The sequence below is a fragment of the Nomascus leucogenys genome, chromosome 9 (assembly GCF_006542625.1).
Source record: "Nomascus leucogenys isolate Asia chromosome 9, Asia_NLE_v1, whole genome shotgun sequence".
NCBI classification, from domain to species: Eukaryota; Metazoa; Chordata; class Mammalia; order Primates; family Hylobatidae; genus Nomascus; species Nomascus leucogenys.
Window position 1 is genome coordinate 79,880,472 of NC_044389.1, and position 20,545 is coordinate 79,901,016.

Here is a 20,545-nt window from a genome sequence, read left to right on the forward strand (position 1 = left end):
ATAAATGGAATTGTTTTCTTAATTTCCTTTTTGGATTGTTCATTGCTAGGATATAGAATTACAACTTTTTTTTTGTATGTTGAATTAATGTCTTGCAACTCTGCTGAATTAATTTCATGAATCAATTTTTTATATTATAGTAGCTAATCAAACACACAGTAGAGGATGGCTTAATAATTTGGGTTCAGTAGGCTAGTAGAAAAAAATAATATATTTAAAAAAAGAAATATTTTCTTACATTTTCATTTAAATTAATATTATATGTGTCATCATATATCTCTTTCACACAATAAAACTGTATTTGAGACAAACCCTCTGGCTGTGACCAAAATAATCATAATGTACACTGGCTTTCAGAATGACTACTTTTTATGTCAACAAAACATTGTTTGTCTAGTGGATAAATAACAAAGCCACCAAACCAAACTTAGGAATCACTGAAGAATTTTTTTTTTTAAAAAAAACCTAGGAGTTAAGCAAAATATATTTGAATTAAAAGGAACAGTTTTAAAAATATATAAAGGCCTATCTTAACACTCTAAAACTTGCAGATATTTCTTGTGCAAAAAAAGCACTTTGGTGCATGTCAGGCTGTATGCCTTCTCTGCTGATCTATTAGTAGAAACTTTATAGTATTTACACGCAAACTAAAACCAGAGCTCCAGAAAATCTACCACTACAAAGAAAACAAATACATGACATTTAGGTCATAGAGGGTTAAGAAAATTTGATCAATAAGCAAAGATTATTTATAAAACATTTAAAATCTTAGAGATAAGAGAGAAATGGCCAAATCACAGAAAGAATCTAGCTCAGAGCTAGTTTTATGATTTAGAAAGGGTAGAAATGAGAATTTAATTCTCTAGAGATAAAGAAAAAGAATGAAGGCAGAAATAGATTGCTTCAGGGATAAGACTGATCACAAAGAAAAACTGAAGGAGCTAGATGGTTAATGGCCAAATACAGGAGACAAAAACCTGAGTAGAACCAGATTTCAAATTAAGAGCTTCATAAACACAGTAAGCGATGTATAGGGAGCTTAAACCACATAATCGTGAACATATAACTTACCTAATTATGATACTGGTAGTACCTGATGTCCCTACACAGTAGTGTGAAGTAACTACGTAAAACGCTTTAGTAGAGAAACGAAAGTAAAAAAGATGAAGTTTATGGCAAAAATGGCATATTATTTAAAATAACTTTTTGTTAAGCCTAAGTTCCCTTTAATAGTAGTAGTAAGAGGTGACAGGTTAGTTTTTTTTGTTTGTTTGTTTTTTGTTTTGTTTTGTTTTTTGGTGTTGCTATAAGCTGTTTTATCATGCTGATCTACTAGTGTTTGAAAGTACCATAAAAGGATGCTATAAACACCTCTATGTGAATAAACTAGAAAATCTAGAAGAAATGGATAAACTCCTGGACACTTACACCCTCCCAAGACTAAACCAGGAAGAAGTCAAATCCCTGAATAGACCAATAACAAGTTCTGAAATTGAGGCAGTAATTAATAACCTACCAACTAAAAAAGCCCAGGAGCAGATGAATTTACAGCCAAATTCTACCAGAGGTACAAAGAGGAGCTGCTACCATTCCTTCTGAAACTATCCAAACAACAGAAAAAGAAGGACTCCTCCCTAACTCATTTTATGAGGCCAGCATCATCCTGATACCAAAACCTGGCAGAGACACAACAATAAAAGAAAATTTCAGGCCTATATCCCTGATGAACAGTGAAATCCTCAATAAAATACTGGCAAACCGAATCCAGCAGCACATCAAAAAGCTTATCCACCAGGATCAAGTCAGCTTCATCCCTGGGATGCAAGCCTAGTTCAACATATGCAAATCAATAAGAGTAATCCATCACATAAGCAGAACCAATGACAAAAACCACATGATTCTCTCAATAGATGCAGAAAAGGCCTTTGATAAAATTAAACAATGCTTCATGCTAAAAATTCCCAATAAACTAGTTATTGATGGAACCTATCTCAAAATAATTAGAGCTATTTATGAAAGATCCACAGCCAATATCATACTGAATGGGCAAAAGGTAGAAACATTCCCTTTGAAAACCGGCACAAGAAAAGGATGCCCTCTTTTGCCACTCTTATTCAACACAGTATTGGAAGTTCTGGCCAGGGCAATCAGGAAAGAGAGAGAAATAAACGGTATTCAAATTGGAGAGGAAGTCAGATTGTCTCTGTTTGCATATGACATGATTGTATTTTTAGAAAACCCCATTGTCTCAGCCCAAAATCTCCTTAAGCTGATAAGCAATTTCAGCAAAGTCTCAGGATACAAAATTAATATGCAAAAATCACAAGCATTCCTGTACACCAATAATAGACAAACAGAGAGCCAAATCATTAGTGAACTCCTATTCACAATTGCTACAAAGAGAATAAAATACCTAGGAATACAACTTACAAGGGATGTGAAGGACCTCTTCAGGGAGAACTACAAACTACTGCTCAAGGAAATAAGGTAGGACACAAACAAATGGAAGAACATTCCATGCTCATGGATAGGAAGAATCAATATCATGAAAATGGCCATACTGCCCAAAGTAATTTATAGATTCAATGATATCCCCATCAAGCAACCCTTGACGTTCTTCACAGAATTGGAAAACACTACTTTAAATTTCATATAGAACCAAAAAAGAGCCTGAATAGCCAAGACAATCCCAAGCAAAAAGAACAAAGCTGAAGACATCAAGTTATCTGACTTCAAACTATACTACAAAGCTACAGTAACCAAAACAGCATGACACTGGAACCAAAACACATATACAAACCAATGGAACAGAACAGAGGCCTCAGAAATAATGCTGCACATCTACAACCATCTGATCTTTAACAAACCTGACAAAAACAAGAAATGGGGAAAGCATTCCCTACTTCATAAATGGTGTCAGGAAAAGTGGCTAGCCATTTGCAGAAAATTGAAACTGGTCCCCTTTTTTACACCTTATACAAAAATTAACCCAGGATGGTTAAAGACTTAAATGTAGGACCTAAAACCATAAAATCCCTAGAAGAAAACCTAGGCAATACCATTCAGGACATAGGCATGGGCAAGAACTTCATGCCTAAAACACCAAAAGCAATGGCAACAAAAGCCAAAATGGACAAATGGGATCTAATTAAACTAAAGATCTTCTGCACAGCAAAAGAAACTGTCATCAGAGTGAACAGGCAACCTACAGAATGGGAAAAAATTTTTGCAATCTATCCATCTGACAAAGGGCTAATATCCAGAATCTACAAGGAACTTAAACAATTTTACAAGAAAAAACCAAACAACCCCATCAAAAAGTGGATGAAGGACATGAACAGACACTTCTCAAAAGAAGACATTTATGTGGCCAACAAACATGAAAAAAAGCTCACCATCACTGGTCATTACAGAAATGCAAATCAAAACTACAATGAGATACCATCTCACACCAGTTAGAATGGTGATTATTAAAAAGTCAGGAAACAACAGATGCTGGAGAGGATGTGGAGAAATAGGAACACTTTTACACTGTTGGTGGGAGTGTAAAGTAGTTCAACCGTTGTGGAAGACAGTGTGGCAATTCCTCAAGGATCTAGAACTAGAAATACCATTTGACCCAACAATCCCATTACTGGGTATATACCCAAAGGATTATAAATCATACTACAATAAAGACACATGCACATGTATGTTTACTACAGCACTATTCACAATAGCAAAGACTTGGAGCCAATCCAAATGCCCATCAATAATATACTGGATAAAGAATATGTCACCATAAAAAAGGATAAGTTCATGTCCTTTGCAGGGACATAGCTGAAGCTGGAAACCATCATTCTCAGCAAACTATCACAGGAACAGAAAACCAAACACTGCATGTTCTCACTCAGAAGTGGGAGTTGAACAACAAGAACACACGGACACAGGGAGGGGAACATCACACATCGGGGCCTGTTGGGAGGTGGGGGCCTAGGGGAGGGATAGCATTAGGAGAAATACCTAATGTAGATGATGGGTTGATGAGTGCAGCAAACCACCATGCCACGTGTATACCTATGTAACAAACCTGCACGTTCTGCACATGTATCCCAGAAAGTAAAGTATATAAAAAAAGAAAGTTCAGGTCAACATCCACCAATGTAGAAAATCATTTAGCACTCAAAATTTCAGAGGGCATTTATACACAGAGGTGAACTCTGCCTCCAGCACAGTCAACATGGGAATAGATTGGGTATCTTAAAACTAAAAATTTAAATTAGTGGATGATTATTTCTTTCACGAAATGGTTTTTCATTTACAAAATTTTTAAATATGACATCCTTCTTCTAGTAATTGAAATGATCCCAATGTTAAAAAACTTTTCACAGATTATTAGAACATCTTTTACAGTAAGGTGAGATAAACCCAGGAGGATATTCATTCTTCCATCTAGTGGACATTGTAATGCAGTCCTGAGGTTCCTTTCAATGAAGGACTTACAGCCTCAGCTGGTGGAGAGTGATGTTGACTGACAGCTTTGAGCAGTCAGTGCTTTCAAAAGATTGACTCAACTGCAGAGAGCCACCTTGCACTATGTCACACACATTCGGGGATGGCCCACATCCAATGACTGATCTATGCAAAGGTATAAAGGCCACCTATCTTAGCCCAATTTAGAACAACTCTGAAGGTCCAGTATGTCTCCAGAGTGCCCCCTAGGATTGACTGAGCCTGCTGTTGAGTTTGGATTACTACTCAACCTCTGCTCAATCCTTCTTCCTCCCCCTCCATTCTGAGTGTTGATCTCAAGGATTCTTAAAAACATTCTTCATGTTACACTGCATACCAGAGGCTATTTTCCAAAAAGCCCAACATATCATTATGGAAAATGCATCAGAGATACTAGAAACTGAAGAAAAATGAAAAAAAATGAAGGACTTAGATATTATGGAGTATAGAATTAAGGTTCAAGCTAATTAAATACAGTAGTTTAAAAAATGTATATGTATAATCTAAATGATATTCTTTCCAATTTTTTAAATTATATTACTGGAAGTAAAAAAAAGGTATTCCTTTTACCTCCTCCCATCTATAAGAAAATATAATTTATATACACTTTATTGTTGACAAATAAAATAAGAAATACTAATAAAATTGAAAAAACGGAAAAAAGTGGAAAAATGAAACGAGGAAAGGGCAAAATTCTATGATCATTTTACCGTACCAGTTCATCCATGGTTCTTTTCAATTTTCACTTCTAATCCTGTTCTATATACAGACTCCTTTTTTCTTCTACTTTTACCAAATCAGACATTGCCTATAGATTATTGTTGACATTGAATCACAAACATGTATTCTTGCCTCAGAAGCACATTGTAAAGTTTAAATATGGAATCCATTCTTATACAGCCTAAGTAGCTATATCTAAGTTTTAAGTTGTTTATGATTCATACATATTTTAGTAGTTTTCCAGGGCTGCCATAACAAAGTACCACAAACTGGGTGGTGTCTTAAATGACAGAAATTTACTGTTTAGTAGTTCTGGTGGTTAGGAGTTGATCAAGACATGGACAGGGTTGGTTACTTTTGAGGGCTGTTAAGGAGAATCTGTTCCACCCTCTCTCCTAGCTTCTGGCATTTTCTGGCAATCTTCAGTGTTTCTGGTCTTCAGGAACACTAAGACACCCTGATCTCTGCCTTCATCTTCACTTGGTGTTGTCCATGTGTATGTTTCTGTATCCAAATTTCCCCTTTTATAAAGATGCAGTCATATTGGATTAGGACCTACTCTAATGACCACATATTAACTTAATCATCTGCAAACATATATGAAAATATTTTTTCAATTGTACAAGTTGCAAGAAGTTCTACTAACATATATACATTGAGAATAGCCGAATATTTCCAATACCATTGCTATAATATTTGTATATATATATATATATTTTTTTTTTCTGATGGGCTTCATCCAAATTGCTATAACATTTAGCCTCAGCAAAAGAAAAGGGAAAGCATCTTACTTTGTTGTGCAGCATTTCTTATGTTACCAATAACCTGGCATGAGCAAAATTTAATTAAACAAATCAACATACATTGACTGACTGACCGTAACATGCAAAATATTCTACTATGTATTTTGGGTAATATGAAGATATATAAATGGAAGACTTTCCTTTTGAAGACTTTATAATATTGTGTTTATACAAACACCAAGGATAAAAAAAAAACAGACACACAGACCAATGGAACAGAATAGAAAGCCCAGAAATAATGCCACACCTACAACTATCTGATCTTTGACAACGTTGAAAAAAACAAGTGATGGGGAGAGAACACCCTATTCAATAAATTGTGCTGGGACAACTGGCTAGCCATACACAGAAGATTGAAACTGGATTCCTTTCTTACACCATATACAAAAATCAACTCAAGATGGATTAAAGACTTAAATGTAAAACTCAAAACTATAAAAATTCTGGAAGATAACCTTGGCAATATTCCGGACATAGGAAAGGGCAATCATTTCATGATGAAGACACCAAAACGCAATCACAACAAGAGCAAAAATTGACAAATGGGATCTAATGAAACTTAGGAGCTTCTGCACAGCAAAGAAACTATCAACAAAGTAAACAGACAACCCATAGAATGAAAAAAAAATTTGCAAACTATGCATGTGACAAAAGTCTAATATCTAGCATCAATAAGGAACTTAAACTAATTTACAAGAAAAAATAAACTTCATTTAAAAATAGCCAAAGGACATAAACAGACACTTTTCAAAAGAAGACATACATATGGCCAACAAGCATATGAAGAAAAGCTCAACATCAATGATCATTAGAGAAATGTAAACCAAACCACAATGAGATACCATCTCATACCAGTCAGAATGGCTATTATTAAAAGTAAAAAAATAACAAATGCTGGCAAAGCTGCAGAGAAAGAGGAATGCTTATATACTGTTGGTGGGACTGTAAATTAGTTTGGTTATTGTGGAAAGTGGTGTGGTGATTCCTCGAAGAGCAAAAACAGAACTACCATTCAACCCAGCAATCCCATTACTGAGTATATAACCAAAGGAATATAAATCATTCCACCATAAAGACACATGCATGTGAATGTTCATTGCAGCATTATTCACAATAGCAAAGACATGGAATCAACCTAAATGCCCATCAATGACAGATTGGATAACGAAAATATAGTACATATACACCATGGGATACTATGCAGCCATAAAAAAGAATTAAATCATGTCCTTCGCAGGAACATAGATGGAGCTGGAGGCCATTATCTTTAGCAAACCAATGCAGAAAAAGAAAACCAAATACCACATGTTCTCACTTATAAGTGGGAGCTAAATAATGAGAACTCATGAACACAAAAAGGGGAACAACAGACACTAGGGCCTACTTGAGGGTGGAGGAGGGGAGAAGAGACAGGATCAGAAAACATAACTAGTGGGTACTCGGCTTAGTATCTGAGTGATGAAATAATCTGTACAACAGTCCTCCATAACACGAGTTTACCTATATAACAAACCCGCACATGTACCCCTGAACGTAAAGTATTTTTTAAAAAACAAAAAACACCGAAGACACGAAAGACATTTATGTTCACTGTCTGCAGTTTCAGAAAAATGTTACATAGTTCTTCAGTTTGGCCCACATCTCATCATTGCAAAATTTATTTGTACTCTGATGGCTTAAAGTTGTAAAAATTCCTTGAATCTTGAAATTCTATGAATTTATACCATTAATTACATTGAGAAGGACTGTAATAGAAAAAGCACTTATCAACTGTTAAATTTAAGCAATTTTATTGTGGTTTAAATAAAATGAAATAATAATCTATTTGCACAAAGTTTTAAATTGGTAAACTAGTGTGTTGTTCTAAGATCAACAGTTACATTTATTTGACACTCAGGAAAAATTATCCCGAGGTATCAACTTCATGGCTTTAGCTGAGAGTGAAGTTTTAGGCATAGAATCTGGGTAAGTAACTTTCTGCTAAATAAAAACTTTTTTATTGCCGTTTAAATAAAATAAAATAATGATCTATTTGCACAAAGTTTAAAATTGTTAAACTTCTTTGTTGCTCTAAGATCAGCAGTAACATTTATTTGACACTCAAGAAAAATTATTCCGAGGTATCAACTTCATGGCTTTAGTTGAGAGTGAAGTTTTAGGCATAGAATCTGGATAAGTAATTTTCTGCTAAAATTTTGCTCTGTGACCCCTTACCAAAAAACATGCAATACATTATTATTCTTACATAAAACACTATGCTCAATTTGTTGTCTCACAGTTGCTTAAAAAAGAATAATAATTTAGGCAAGTAAGAACCACTCTCTAAGAAGACGGACTTGTGTCATGTTCCACGTAATCCTATAGATTACACAGATCCTATTGACTTCTAAAGCAATCTACAAGATTAATTTTAAAATAAGATAATTTTGATTTTTGGAATAGAGCATTTTTTATAAATCATTTTGCTATCAGATTTAAGACATATTTAAACCCTGAGAAGATAAATTTCAGCATCGAACTTTTTTTTAGGTTTACTAAGGGTCTCTGCTTGTATTTCTTTAATTTATTTATTATACTTTTAGTTCTAGGGTACAAATGCACAACGTGCAGGTTTGTTACATATGTATACATGTGCCATGTTGGTGTACTGCACCTATTAACTCGTCATTTACATTAGGTATATCTCCTAAAGCTATCCCTCCCCCCTCCTCCCACCCCATGACAGGCCCTGGTGTGTGATGTTCCCCTTCCTGTGTCCAAGTGTTCTCATTGTTCAATTCCCAACTATGAGTGAGAACATGTGGTGTTTGGTTTTCTGTCCTTGTGATAGTTTGCTCAGAATGATGGTTTCCAGCTTCAACCATGTCCCTACAAAGGACATGAACTCATCATTTTTTATGGCTGCATAGTATTCCATGGTGTATATGTGCCACGTTTTCTTAATCCAGTCTATCACTGATGGACATTTGGGTTGGTTCCAAGTCTTTGCTATTGTGAATAGTGACGCAATAAACACACATGTGCATGTGTCTTTATAGCAGCATGATTTATAATCCTTTGGGTATATACCCACTAATGGGATGGCTGGGTCAAATGGTATTTCTAGTTCTAGATCCCTGAGGAATCACCACACTGACTTCCACAATGGTTGAACTACTTTACAGTCCCACCAACAGTGTAAAAGTGTTCCTATTTCTCCACATCCTCTCAGCACCTGTTGTTTCCTGACTTTTTAATAATCGCCATTCTAACTGGTGTGAGATGGTATCTCATTGTGGTTTTGATTTGCATTTCTCTGATAGTTAGTGATGATGAGCATTTTTTCATGTGTCTGTTGGCTGCATAAATGTGTTATTTTGAGAAGTGTCTGTTCATGTCCTTCACCCACTTTTTGATGGGTTGTTTGATTTTTTCTTGTAAATTTATTTAAGTTCTTTGTAGATTCTGGGTATTAGCCCTTTGTCAGATGCGTAGATTGCAAAAATTTTCTCCCATTCTGTAGGTTGCCTGTTCACTCTGATGGTAGTTTCTTTTGCTGTGCAGAAGCTCTTTAGTTTAATTACATCCCATTTGTCAATTTTGGCTTTTGTTGCCATTGCTTTTGGTATTTTAGACATGAAGTCCTTGCCCATGCCTATGTCCTGAATGGTATTGCCTAGGGTTTCTTCTAGGGTTTTTATGGTTTTAGGTCTAACACTTAAGTCTTTAATCCACCTTGAATTAATTTTTGCATAAGGTGTAAGGAAGGGATCCAGTTTCAGCTTTCTACATATGGCTAGCCAGTTTTCCCAGCACCATTTATTAAATAGGGAATTCTTTCCCCATTTCTTATTTTTGTCAGGTTTGTCAAAGATCAGATGGTTGTAGATGTGTGGCATTATTTCTGTGGGCTCTGTTCTGTTCCATTGGTCTATATTTCTGTTTTGGTACCAGTACCATGCCATTTTGGTTACTGTAGCCTTGTAGTATAGTTTGAAGTCAGGTAGCGTGATGCCTCCACTTTGTTCTTTTGGCTTAGGATTGTCTTGGCAATGTGGGCTTTTTGGTTCCATATGAACTTGAAAGTAGTTTTTTTCCAATTCTTGAAGAAAGTCATTGGTAGGTTGATGGGGATGGCATCGAATCTATAAATTACCTCGGGCAGTATGGCCATTTTCATGATACTGGTTCTTCCTATCCATGAGCACGGAATGTTCTTCCATTTGTTTGTGTCCTCTTTCATTTCGTTGAGCAGTGGTTTGTTGTTCTCTTGAAGAGGTCCTACACATCCCTTGTAAGTTGGATTCCTAGGCATTTTATTCTCTTTGAAGCAATTGTGAATGGGAGTTCACTCATGATTTGGCTCTCTGTTTGTCTGTTATTGGTGTATAGGAATGCTTGTGATTTTTGTACATTGATTTTGTATCGTGAGACTTTGCTGAAGTTGCTTATCAGCTTAAGGAGATTTTGGGCTGAGACGATGGGGTTTTCTAAACATACAATCATGTCATCTGCAAACAGGGACAATTTGACTTCCTCTTTCCCTAATTGAATACCCTTTATTTCTTTTTCCTGCCTGATTGCCCTGGCCAGAACTTCCAACACTATGTTGAATAGGAGTGGTGAGAGAGGGCATCCCTGTCTTGTGCCAGTTTTCAAAGGGAATGCTTCCAGTTTTTGCCCATTCAGTATGATATCGGTTGTGGTTTTGTCATAAATAGCTCTTATTCTTTTGAAATACGTCCCATCAATACCTAGTTTATTGAGAGTTTTTAGCATGAAGAGCTGTTGAATTTTGTCGAAGGCCTTTTCTGGATCTATTGAGATAATCATGTGGTTTTGTCTTTGGTTCTGTTTATATAATGGATTACATTTATTGATTTTCAGCATTGAACTCTTATCTCCTCTATGATATCATCCACTAAAACTCATGTTAAATACAACTTCAGATCTTTTATTATTTGACTCTAGAGAAAATTATATATTTAAGTACCAAGGTAAAGTGAATATAGTTGATCACTTAGATCTACCTCACATGATGATAAACTTATAATCTTCAGAGTATATATCATTCTGGATATCTAAATTATCTAGATAGCTGAGCTGTAAATATTACCGACTAAAATATTTTATTGTTTTCAATGAATACATTTCTTAACTCTTTTATGCATTTTCTGTTAATAGAAGATGTTTAATAAAATTTACCTAACACAATAGTCATTGGTATATAACAGTTGTTTTTAAATAGAAAAATATGTTTTTAGACACAGATGGATAATAGAGAGATTTCATTTTAAGGGGAGCCCTGACCAAGATATGCATTCTGAGTTTTGTTTTCTTGATGTCAGTTTGATTTTAATCTGTTGCCTCATTACAGAAGCTGCCTTGTGAAAATCATGGGTTGTAATTGATATAGCATGAGTTCATGGATGTTATTTTCTATGTGGCATTTCTTTTAATACTGTCCAGAATAACTCATTCTTCACTGTGTTCAACATAATCATTCAAAATTTTGAACCCCTACAACTGAACATCATTGGCTGAAAGTTATTTCCCCAAACTTGCATCCTTTGTTCTCTATTAATTACTTTGCTTTCAACAGAGCATGAAGAAAACATACACCCTATCTTCTCAATAATTAGGTAATAAAGAAAATTGGAGACAGCCTACTATAAATTCCACATATATACACATATACATATGTGTGTGCATGTGTGGGTGTGTGTGTATATATATATAAGGAATTCTGTAGACAAGACTACAAGATTTTTCATAGGGCAAAACCTTCATGACATTGGATTGGGCAATGATTTATTGGATATGAAACCAAAGGCACAGACAACAAAAGAGAAAGACAGATTTCATAAAAATTTTAAATGTATGCATCTAAAGACTATATCAGAGTAAAAAGGCAACTCACAAGATGGGAGAAAATATTTGCAAATCATATATCTGATAAGGAATTAATATCCAGAATATACAAATAACTCCTAAAACTCAACAACAACAAAAAGCAACCTAATTCATATCTCCAATAAGGAATTAATATCTAGAATATATAGAGAAGTCAAAAAATTCAACAACAAAAAACAAACAATCCAACTCAAAAATGGACAGAGGACTTGAATAGATTTCTCCAAAGAAGATATATGAATGACCAATAAGCACATGAAAAGATAATTAACATCACTAATAATTAGAAAATGCAAATTAAGACTACAATGAAATAGCAGCTCACACCCAATAGTATGGCTACTATCAAAATAACCAGAAAATAACAAGTGTTGGCAAGAATGTGGAGAAATTGCAACCCTTGTGCACTGCTGGTGGAAATGTGAAATAGTCTAGCCACTGTGGATAACAGTATGGCAGTTACTCAAATAATTAAAAATAAAATTACTATGTGATCCAGCAAATCCACCTCTGGGTATATATCCAAAAGAAAATATGGTCTCAAAGAGATATTTGTACAACCACGTACATAGCTGCATTATTCACAATAGCTAAAATGGGGAAGCATCCCAAGTGTCCATTATGAATTTATGGATAAGCAAAATACGATATATACATGCAATGGATAATTATTCCATCTTATAAGAGAAGGAAATTCTGACATATTTCATGTCAGAATTGGTGAACCTTGAGGACGTTATTCTGTTTGACATAAGCCAGTCACAAAAGGACAAATAAATGTATGATTCCACTTACATGAAGTACATAGAGTAGTCAGATTCATACAGACAGAAAGTAGAATGGTGGTTGCCAGGGGTTAAAGGTTGGATATAGACTTCCAGGGTTACAAAATAAGTTATAAAGATGGATGGTGGTTATGGTTGTACAGCATTATAAATGTCTTTAATCCCACTGAAGTGTACACTTAAAATGGTTAAGATGGCAAATTTTATGTTGTATGTAACTTATATTAAAATAGGGAGTAAAAAATGACTCAAAAATTTTCTTAATGTGTGACATTTATGAGATTCTAGGTATAACTAACTTTAGGGATTATACTTGACCTACATAAATAAATATGGTTAATCTCTATGTATAATTTTTATATAAATGGTCTACATTAAATGCCATTACAATTTCTTAGCATAGTTACATTTTCCATTTCTGGAGGTTTATTAGTAAATTCCATGCCAAATTTAGGGATACTCATTGTGAAGGTCTGATTTTAAATAGTGGAAAATTTTACACATAAATACACTTTCAGAAATCTTGGAGACATGTCAAAGAGGTAAGTAATCATTTTTCAGAACTGTTAATAGCTGTTGATTGGGAGAAATATACTATAGCAATATGCTATTAAAGCAAAACAAAACAAAAAGTATCTTTAAAATCAGACATAGAATTAGAAGTCACAAGGGAAGACCATTCAAATTTTAGTTCCTGTTTGCAATTTAGCTGCTTCTCACTTGGGGAACTCTAGATAACATGCTCTAGTGTGAGTAAGAGAAGGGATTTATTTATATCACTGAAGTTAATTATAAACCAGGAAAATATAGGAAAAGTCTAACACTGTAAAAGTAATGACATAAATCTTGATAGTGCCCACATAATGAGTCATCTTGCTCATGAAATCGCTTTTGTAATAACATTTAGTATTCTTAACATTAACACATTAAGCAAAGGCTAAATTGGTCAGTAACACTAACAGACCATAGACGACTTAAAATATTCCTATTCAATTCAGTAGCAAAACAAATCCAATTAAAAAACAGGCAAAGGACCTGCATAGATATTTCTCAAAATAAAGCATACAAATGGCCAACAAGCATATGAAAAAAAATGCTCACTATCATTAATCATTAGGGAAATTCAATTTTAAACCATAATGAGATATCATCTCATACCTGTTAGAATGGCTATTATTAAAAAGATGAAAGACAACAAGTGTTGGTGAGGATAGAAAAAAGGGGACCCTTGCACACTATTAGTGGGAGTGTTAATAAGGACAATTATTATGGAAAACAGTATGGAGATTACTCAAAAAATTAAAAATAGAACTACCATATGACCCAGCAATCACACTAGTGGGTATATATTCACAGAAAATGAAATCAGTATGTGGAAGAGATATCTGCACCTCCATGTTTATTCCAGCATTATTCACAATAGCCAAGATAATGGAATTAGCCTAAGTATCCATTAACAGATGAATGGATAAAGGAAATGGGTTATGTATACACAATGGAATACTACTCAGCCTTAAGAAAGAAGGAAATCCTATCATTTGCAACAACATGGATGAACCTTAAAGACATTACATTAAGTGAAATAAACCAGGCACAGAAAGACAAATATCACATGAACTCACTTTATGTAGAATATTAAAAAGTTATACTCATAGAAACAAAGTAGAATGGTGGTTACTATGGGCTGCAAGACAGAGGTTGGAAGATATGGTCAAAGGATCTAAAATTTCATATAGGCAGAAGGGATAAGTTCAAGAGATCAATTTTTACATGATAACTATAGTTAATAACAGTTTATTATATTCTTAAAAATCAAAGGTGAGTACACCCAATTGTTTTCACCACAAAAATATAAATATGTAAGGTAATGCATATGTGCAATTTTATTTGTCAATTAAAAACATGAATGAATTTAATTTAAAAAGAAGGTGGTATTCAGTGGGTCATGAGGATATGGAGAAGGGGAAGATGTTGGTTAAAGTTTTGGTTAGAAAGGATGAATAAGTTCTGGAGATCTATTGTACAGCATCATGACTATAGTTAATGATAATGTATATTTGACAATTTCTAAGAGAGTAGATCTGAAATGTTCTCATCACACACACATACACACATTAACTATGTGAGGTGATGGAGATATATATATATACATAATTTTTTTTTTTTTTTGAGACAGAGTCTTGCTCTGTCACCCAGGCTGGAGTGCAATGGCGTGATCTCAGCTCACTGCAACCTCTGCCTCCCAGGGTCATGCCATTCTCCTGCCTCAGCCTCCTGAGTAGCTGGGACTACATGCACTTGCCACCATGCCTGGCTAATTTTTTTTGTATTTTTAGTAGAGACGGGGTTTCACCATGTTAGCTAGGATGGTCTTGATCTCCTGACCTCGTGATCCACCTGCCTCAGCCTCCCAAAGTGCTGGGATTACAGGCATGAGCCACCGCATCTGGCCAGTGATGGATATATTAACTGGCTTAATTGTAGTAATCATTTCGTAATGTATACATACATCAAAACATCACATTACACTCCAAAAATATACACAATTTTATTTGTCAATTATTCCTCCATAAAGCTGGAATTATAGAAAAGAAAAAAAATAAACATATATAATATTCCTAGGGAATAAAACTGCTTCATCAAAATGAGTTGTGTAATTATCAAATAAGAGATGCATTTTCTCAAAAAAATTGAATGTCAAGTGATAGTGATAATTCAATTGAAAAAGATGAAAACAAACTAGCTGAAGCAAATAGGAGACTTACTGGACGACATCACTGGAAAAGATCAATTGGTGGTAGAGGAAGGCTCCTGTCAGATATTTCTCTGTGTGTGTTTGTTTATTTGAGATAGAGAAAGAGAGAGAGAAGGAGAGAGGGCCAGGCAGGCAGGCAGGCAGGAAGGAAGGGAGAAGGGAGGGAGGCTGAGAGAGAGAGAGAGAGGATGTGTTGAGTAACCAAAGCAATAGCCATAACAAACTTTTACTTATGGAGCAAAAATATAAGTGAAAATAAAACATAAATCAAATATAAACTGTAAATATATTTGAAATATCTAAATGTATATAACTTAAAATTAATATAAATGTGCGGTTTTTTTGTTTGTTTTGTTTTGTGAGACAGAGTCTCACTCTGTCGCCCAGGCTGGAGTGCAATGGCATGATCTCGGCTCACTGCAACCTCCACCTCCCAGGTTCAAGTGATTCTCCTGCCTCAGCCTCCCGAGTAGCTGGGAATACAGGCACGCACCACCACGCCCAGCTAATTTTTGTATTTTTAGTAGATACAAGGTTTTACCATGTTGGTCAGGCTGGTCTGGAACTTCTGACCTCAGGTGATATGCCCGTCTCAGCCTCCCTAAGTGCTGGGATTACAGGTGTGAGCCACCCCATCTGGCCAATATAATTGTATTTTAAAATACAGTAAAAAATAAAGGTCCACTCCAAACAACAAATAAATGTTGGAACATAATTTAAAGGCTGATACAGTTTGGCTGTGTCCCCAGCCATATCTCTTCTTGAATTGTAACTCCTACAATTCCTACATGTAGTGGGAGGGACCCAGTGGGAGGTGATTGAATTATGGGGGCAGGTCTTTCCTGTGCTGTTCTTGTGATAGTGAAAGAGTCTCATGAGATCTGATGGTTTTAAAAATGGGAATTTCCCTGCACAGGCTTTTTGCCTGCTGCTATCCATGTAAGATGTGACTTGCTCCTCCTTGCCCTCAGCCATGACTGTGAGGCTTCCCCAGCCACGTGGAACTGTGAGTCCAATTAAATCTCTTTCTTCTGTAAATTACCCAGTCTTGGGTATATCTTTATCAGCAGCATGAAAATAGACCAATACAAAGGCCTACACCCATGAAATTTTCTAATCAATGGCTTCATTTTGGGAGGGCTGACAGCATTCATATATGTGAGAGTAACCAACCTACTCAGCTGTTTAAAATGAAGGGCAGTTGGCATAATTGGAAACCAGCAAAATTCCACAAAATGATCAATTTGGTCAACAAATTAAATTTCATTCTCTGAATATTTTACTTTACAATTGTGTTGCTAGCTTGTTTTTAGTTAACTGCCTCTTGAAGCTGAGAGGAGACACATTCAGACAGCTAATTTCAATCATGAAAATGACAGAAGATGTATGGCCTGTACACTTTGAATACTAAATCATTTTTCTAAGGAATAGATGCAAGGGCATTGCAACATATGTAATGCACTTTGAAACAGATATTTTCCAATCCAACACCTGGCTCTGAGGGAGAGGGCTCTAAGGGATGACTAACTTGTTTCTGTTCTCCCTGAATATAGTCCCTTGGTTTATCATGTCTGATTCCTTAAGGTACAGGCACCATCTGAGCTTTTATGTCCTACCTGTGGAGAGACCCATTTTGTTATGCATGTATGGGAGTGTCTAGAGCACATTAGTTAAGGTCATGCTACAACACATAAATTTCTCAAATCTTAGTGGCTTAAGTTTATTTCTTATTCTTGTAAAGTCCAGGATGTTATCGAAATGGTCATTCATGACACAGCCTCCTTCCATTTTTAGGCTTCTGGGTGCTTCATTAGTGCACTCCCCTGAATTCCTTTGCATTAAGTTGGAAGACAGAATAAAAAGAGAATGGACTATTGGAAGCTGCTTAGAGGCTAAAGTTGGAAGTGGCATATGTCATTTCTACTCATATTTTATTGGCCATAACTCAATCATATTTTGCAAATAACTGTTAGGTGAAAAGGCAAACTGGTTTGGTTAACAAAAGCAAGTCTGCTCAATGAGGAGACACCAAAACTTTCCATAGTCATACAACTTTACTATATAATCAAACTGCTATAACCTTCCCTTTGAAAACAAACAACACACAAATTTTATTCGTGTAACTACTTGCACGTTAAGTAACCCAACAGGTCATTTTATTATAGGTATAAAAGAGAAAGTGAGTACCTGGACATAATTGAAAAAACTCGGTGCTATCATTTGGGTATTTGTTCCCTCCAAATCTCATGTTAAAATGTGACCCCCAGTGTTGGAGATGGGGCTAAGAGAGAGGTGTTGGGTTATGAGAGTGGATGCCTCATGGATAGTTTAATGCTTTCCCCTCAATAAAGAGATCACAGGAGATCTGGTTATTTTTGGCTCCCCGTATGTCTGGAATTGGTGGGTTCTTCGTCTCACTGACTTCAAGAATGAAGCTGCGGACACTCGCGGTGAGTGTCACAGTTCTTAAAGGCGGCGTTTCCAGAGTTTGTTTCTTCTGATGTTCGGATGTGTTCAGAGTTTCTTCCTTCTTGTGGGTTCGTGGTCTCGCTGGCTCAGGAGTGAAGCTGCAGACCCTCGCGGTGAGTGTTATAGCTCTTAAGGCGGTGCATCTGGAGTTGTTCGTTCCTCCTGGTGGGTTCGTGGTCTCGCTGGCTTCAGGAGTGAAGCTGCAGACCTTCACGGTGAGTATTACAGCTCATAAAGGCAGTGTGGACCCAAAGAGTGAGCAGCAGCAAAATTTATTGCAAAGAGCAAAAGAACAACAGCTTCCACAGCGTGGAAGGGGACCCGAGCAGGTTGCCATTGCTGGCTGGGCAGCCTGTTTTTATTCTCTTATCTGGCCCCACACACATCCTGCTGATGGGTCCATTTTACAGAGAGCCAATTGGTCTGTTTTACAGAGAGCTGATTGGTCCGTTTTGACAGGGAGCTGATTGGTGCATTTATAATCCCTGAGCTAGACACAAAAGTTCTCCACATCCCCACTAGATTAGCTAGATAGAGAGCATCGACTGGTGTATTTACAAACTCTGAGCTAGACACAGAGTGCTGATTGGTGCATTTACAAACCTTAAGCTAGATAGAGTGCCGATTGGTGCATTCACAAACCCTGAACTAGTCACAGGGTGCTGATTGGTGCATTCACAATCCCTTAGCTAGACATGAAGGTTCTCCAAGTCCGCACCAGATCAGCTAGATACAGAGTGCTGATTGGTGCATTTACAATCCCTTAGCTAGGCATGAAGGTTCTCCAAGTCCCCACCAGATCAGCTAGATACAGAGTGCTGATGGGTGTATTCACAAATCCTGAGCTAGACAGAGTGCTGTTTGGTGCATTTACAATCCCTTAGCTAGACATAAAGATTCCCCAAGTCTCCACCAGACTCAGGAGTCCAGCTGGCTTCACCCAGTGGATCCCACACCAGGGCCGCAGGTGGAGCTGCCTGCCAGTCCCGTGCTGTGCGCCCGCACTCCTCAGCCCTTGGGCGGTAGATGGGACCGGGCACTGTGGAGCAGGGGGCAGCACTCGTCGGGGAGGCTTGGGCTGCACAGGAGCCCATGGTGGGGGATGGGGGAGGCTCAGGCATGGTGGGCTGCAGGTCCCAAGCCCTGCCCCATGGGGAGGCAGCTAAGGCCCGGCAAGAAATTGAGCGCAGCACTGGTGGGCCAGCACTGCTGGGGGACCCGGCGCATCCTCCGCAGCTGCTGGCCCGGGTGCTAAGCCCCTCACTGCCAGGGGCCGGTGGGGCCCGCCAGCTGCTCCAAGTGCGGGCCTTCTGAGCCCACGCCCACCAGAACTCATGCTGGCCCACAAGCACCAAGTGCAGCCCCGGTTCCTGTCTGCGCCTCTCCCTCCACACCTCCCCGCAAGCTGAGGGAGCCGGCTCTGGCCTTGGGCAGCCCAGAAAGGGGCTCCCACAGTGCAGCGGCAGGCTGAAGGGCTCCTCAAGCATGGCCAGAGTGGGTGCCAAGGCTGAGGAGGCACTGAGAGCCAGCGAGGGCTGCAAGGGCTGCCAGCACGCTGTCACCTCTCACCCCTTTGCCTTCTGCCATGATTGTAAGCTTCCTGAGGACTCACCAGAAGGTGATGCTAGCACAACACTTCTTAAACAGCCTGCAGAACCATGAGCCAAATAAACCTTTTCTTTATAAATTATCCAGTCCAGCTAGTCCTTTATACTGGTGCAAAACAGACTAACATACTGGGCATAAAAAATATTAATGGATCAGTATAATACTATTTTAGTTGTGTTGAATTTCAAGCTGAAGAAGGCAGCTGTTCAGTATTTTTACAAACATTTTTGTCAAAGTTATGGAAATTAGCCATCCCTTTTAACCTTTCTAATTTGAAGCAATCACTGTGTTCTGCAGAATACATTCTCAGAGAATGGTTAAATCATTATCTCCCTTGGGACCTCTGGTTCCAAGCCTTTGAAAAAGGGGAAATCTTCCAGTTTTACAAAAGTTAATTGCCAGTGACTGGTCTACACTGACATGGTTAGGAATGCAAAATGGGGCATACCTGGGATCTCCTAACCATCCCATCTTAATCATTATTTTTATTGTTTCCCTGTGAATTCTGTGTTACTAAAGCTGAACTGCTGCATCATCGATTTTATTCCATAAATTGTTAAATTTCCCTATTATCAATAATGTCACTTTTAGTTCGATTGGCTGAGTTTTCTTTGCCTCAACATGTTCCAACTTCAGAATTGTTTGCTCTTTTTTCACAGAGGAAATGTCTTTTGAAGGCTTCACTGACTCCAAGCAGATTTCTTCCAACAATTTCTTGCTTCTTGTGGTAAGTTTGTTTCAGAGAAAAATGAATATTCTAAGATCCTCTATCTTATTCATATCTTACTAATATATAATTTTTTCAGTCTTTCATATTGTTTGATTCTATTTATATTTTTACTCATCTTTCCAAAGAGATATATATGTGTGTATATATACATATATATAAAATGTCTTTTCTATTTTACTATTCTATTTTTTCTGCTTATCTCTTCTGTAGTTCTCTTAAAATTATTAATTTAATATTACAGAAAGGCTATCATTTTAAAAACAAGATTATTTACTCCCCAAAATATCAAAAT

At 36.9% G+C, this 20,545-nt stretch overlaps 1 protein-coding gene and 1 long non-coding RNA gene across 2 annotated transcripts in view; one reads left to right on the forward strand and one right to left on the reverse strand.

Annotated features, from left to right (window-relative positions):
• The window catches only part of STPG2 (sperm tail PG-rich repeat containing 2), a 931,943-nt gene that overhangs the window by 244,345 nt on the left and 667,053 nt on the right, over positions 1-20,545 (reverse strand). The window lies entirely within an intron of this gene.
• Positions 19,871-20,545, forward strand: part of LOC105738231 — a 51,961-nt gene continuing 51,286 nt past the window's right edge. The window contains exon 1 of the long non-coding RNA XR_001113990.2: positions 19,871-20,250. This is a non-coding gene — a long non-coding RNA (uncharacterized LOC105738231). The remainder of the gene's footprint in view (positions 20,251-20,545) is intronic.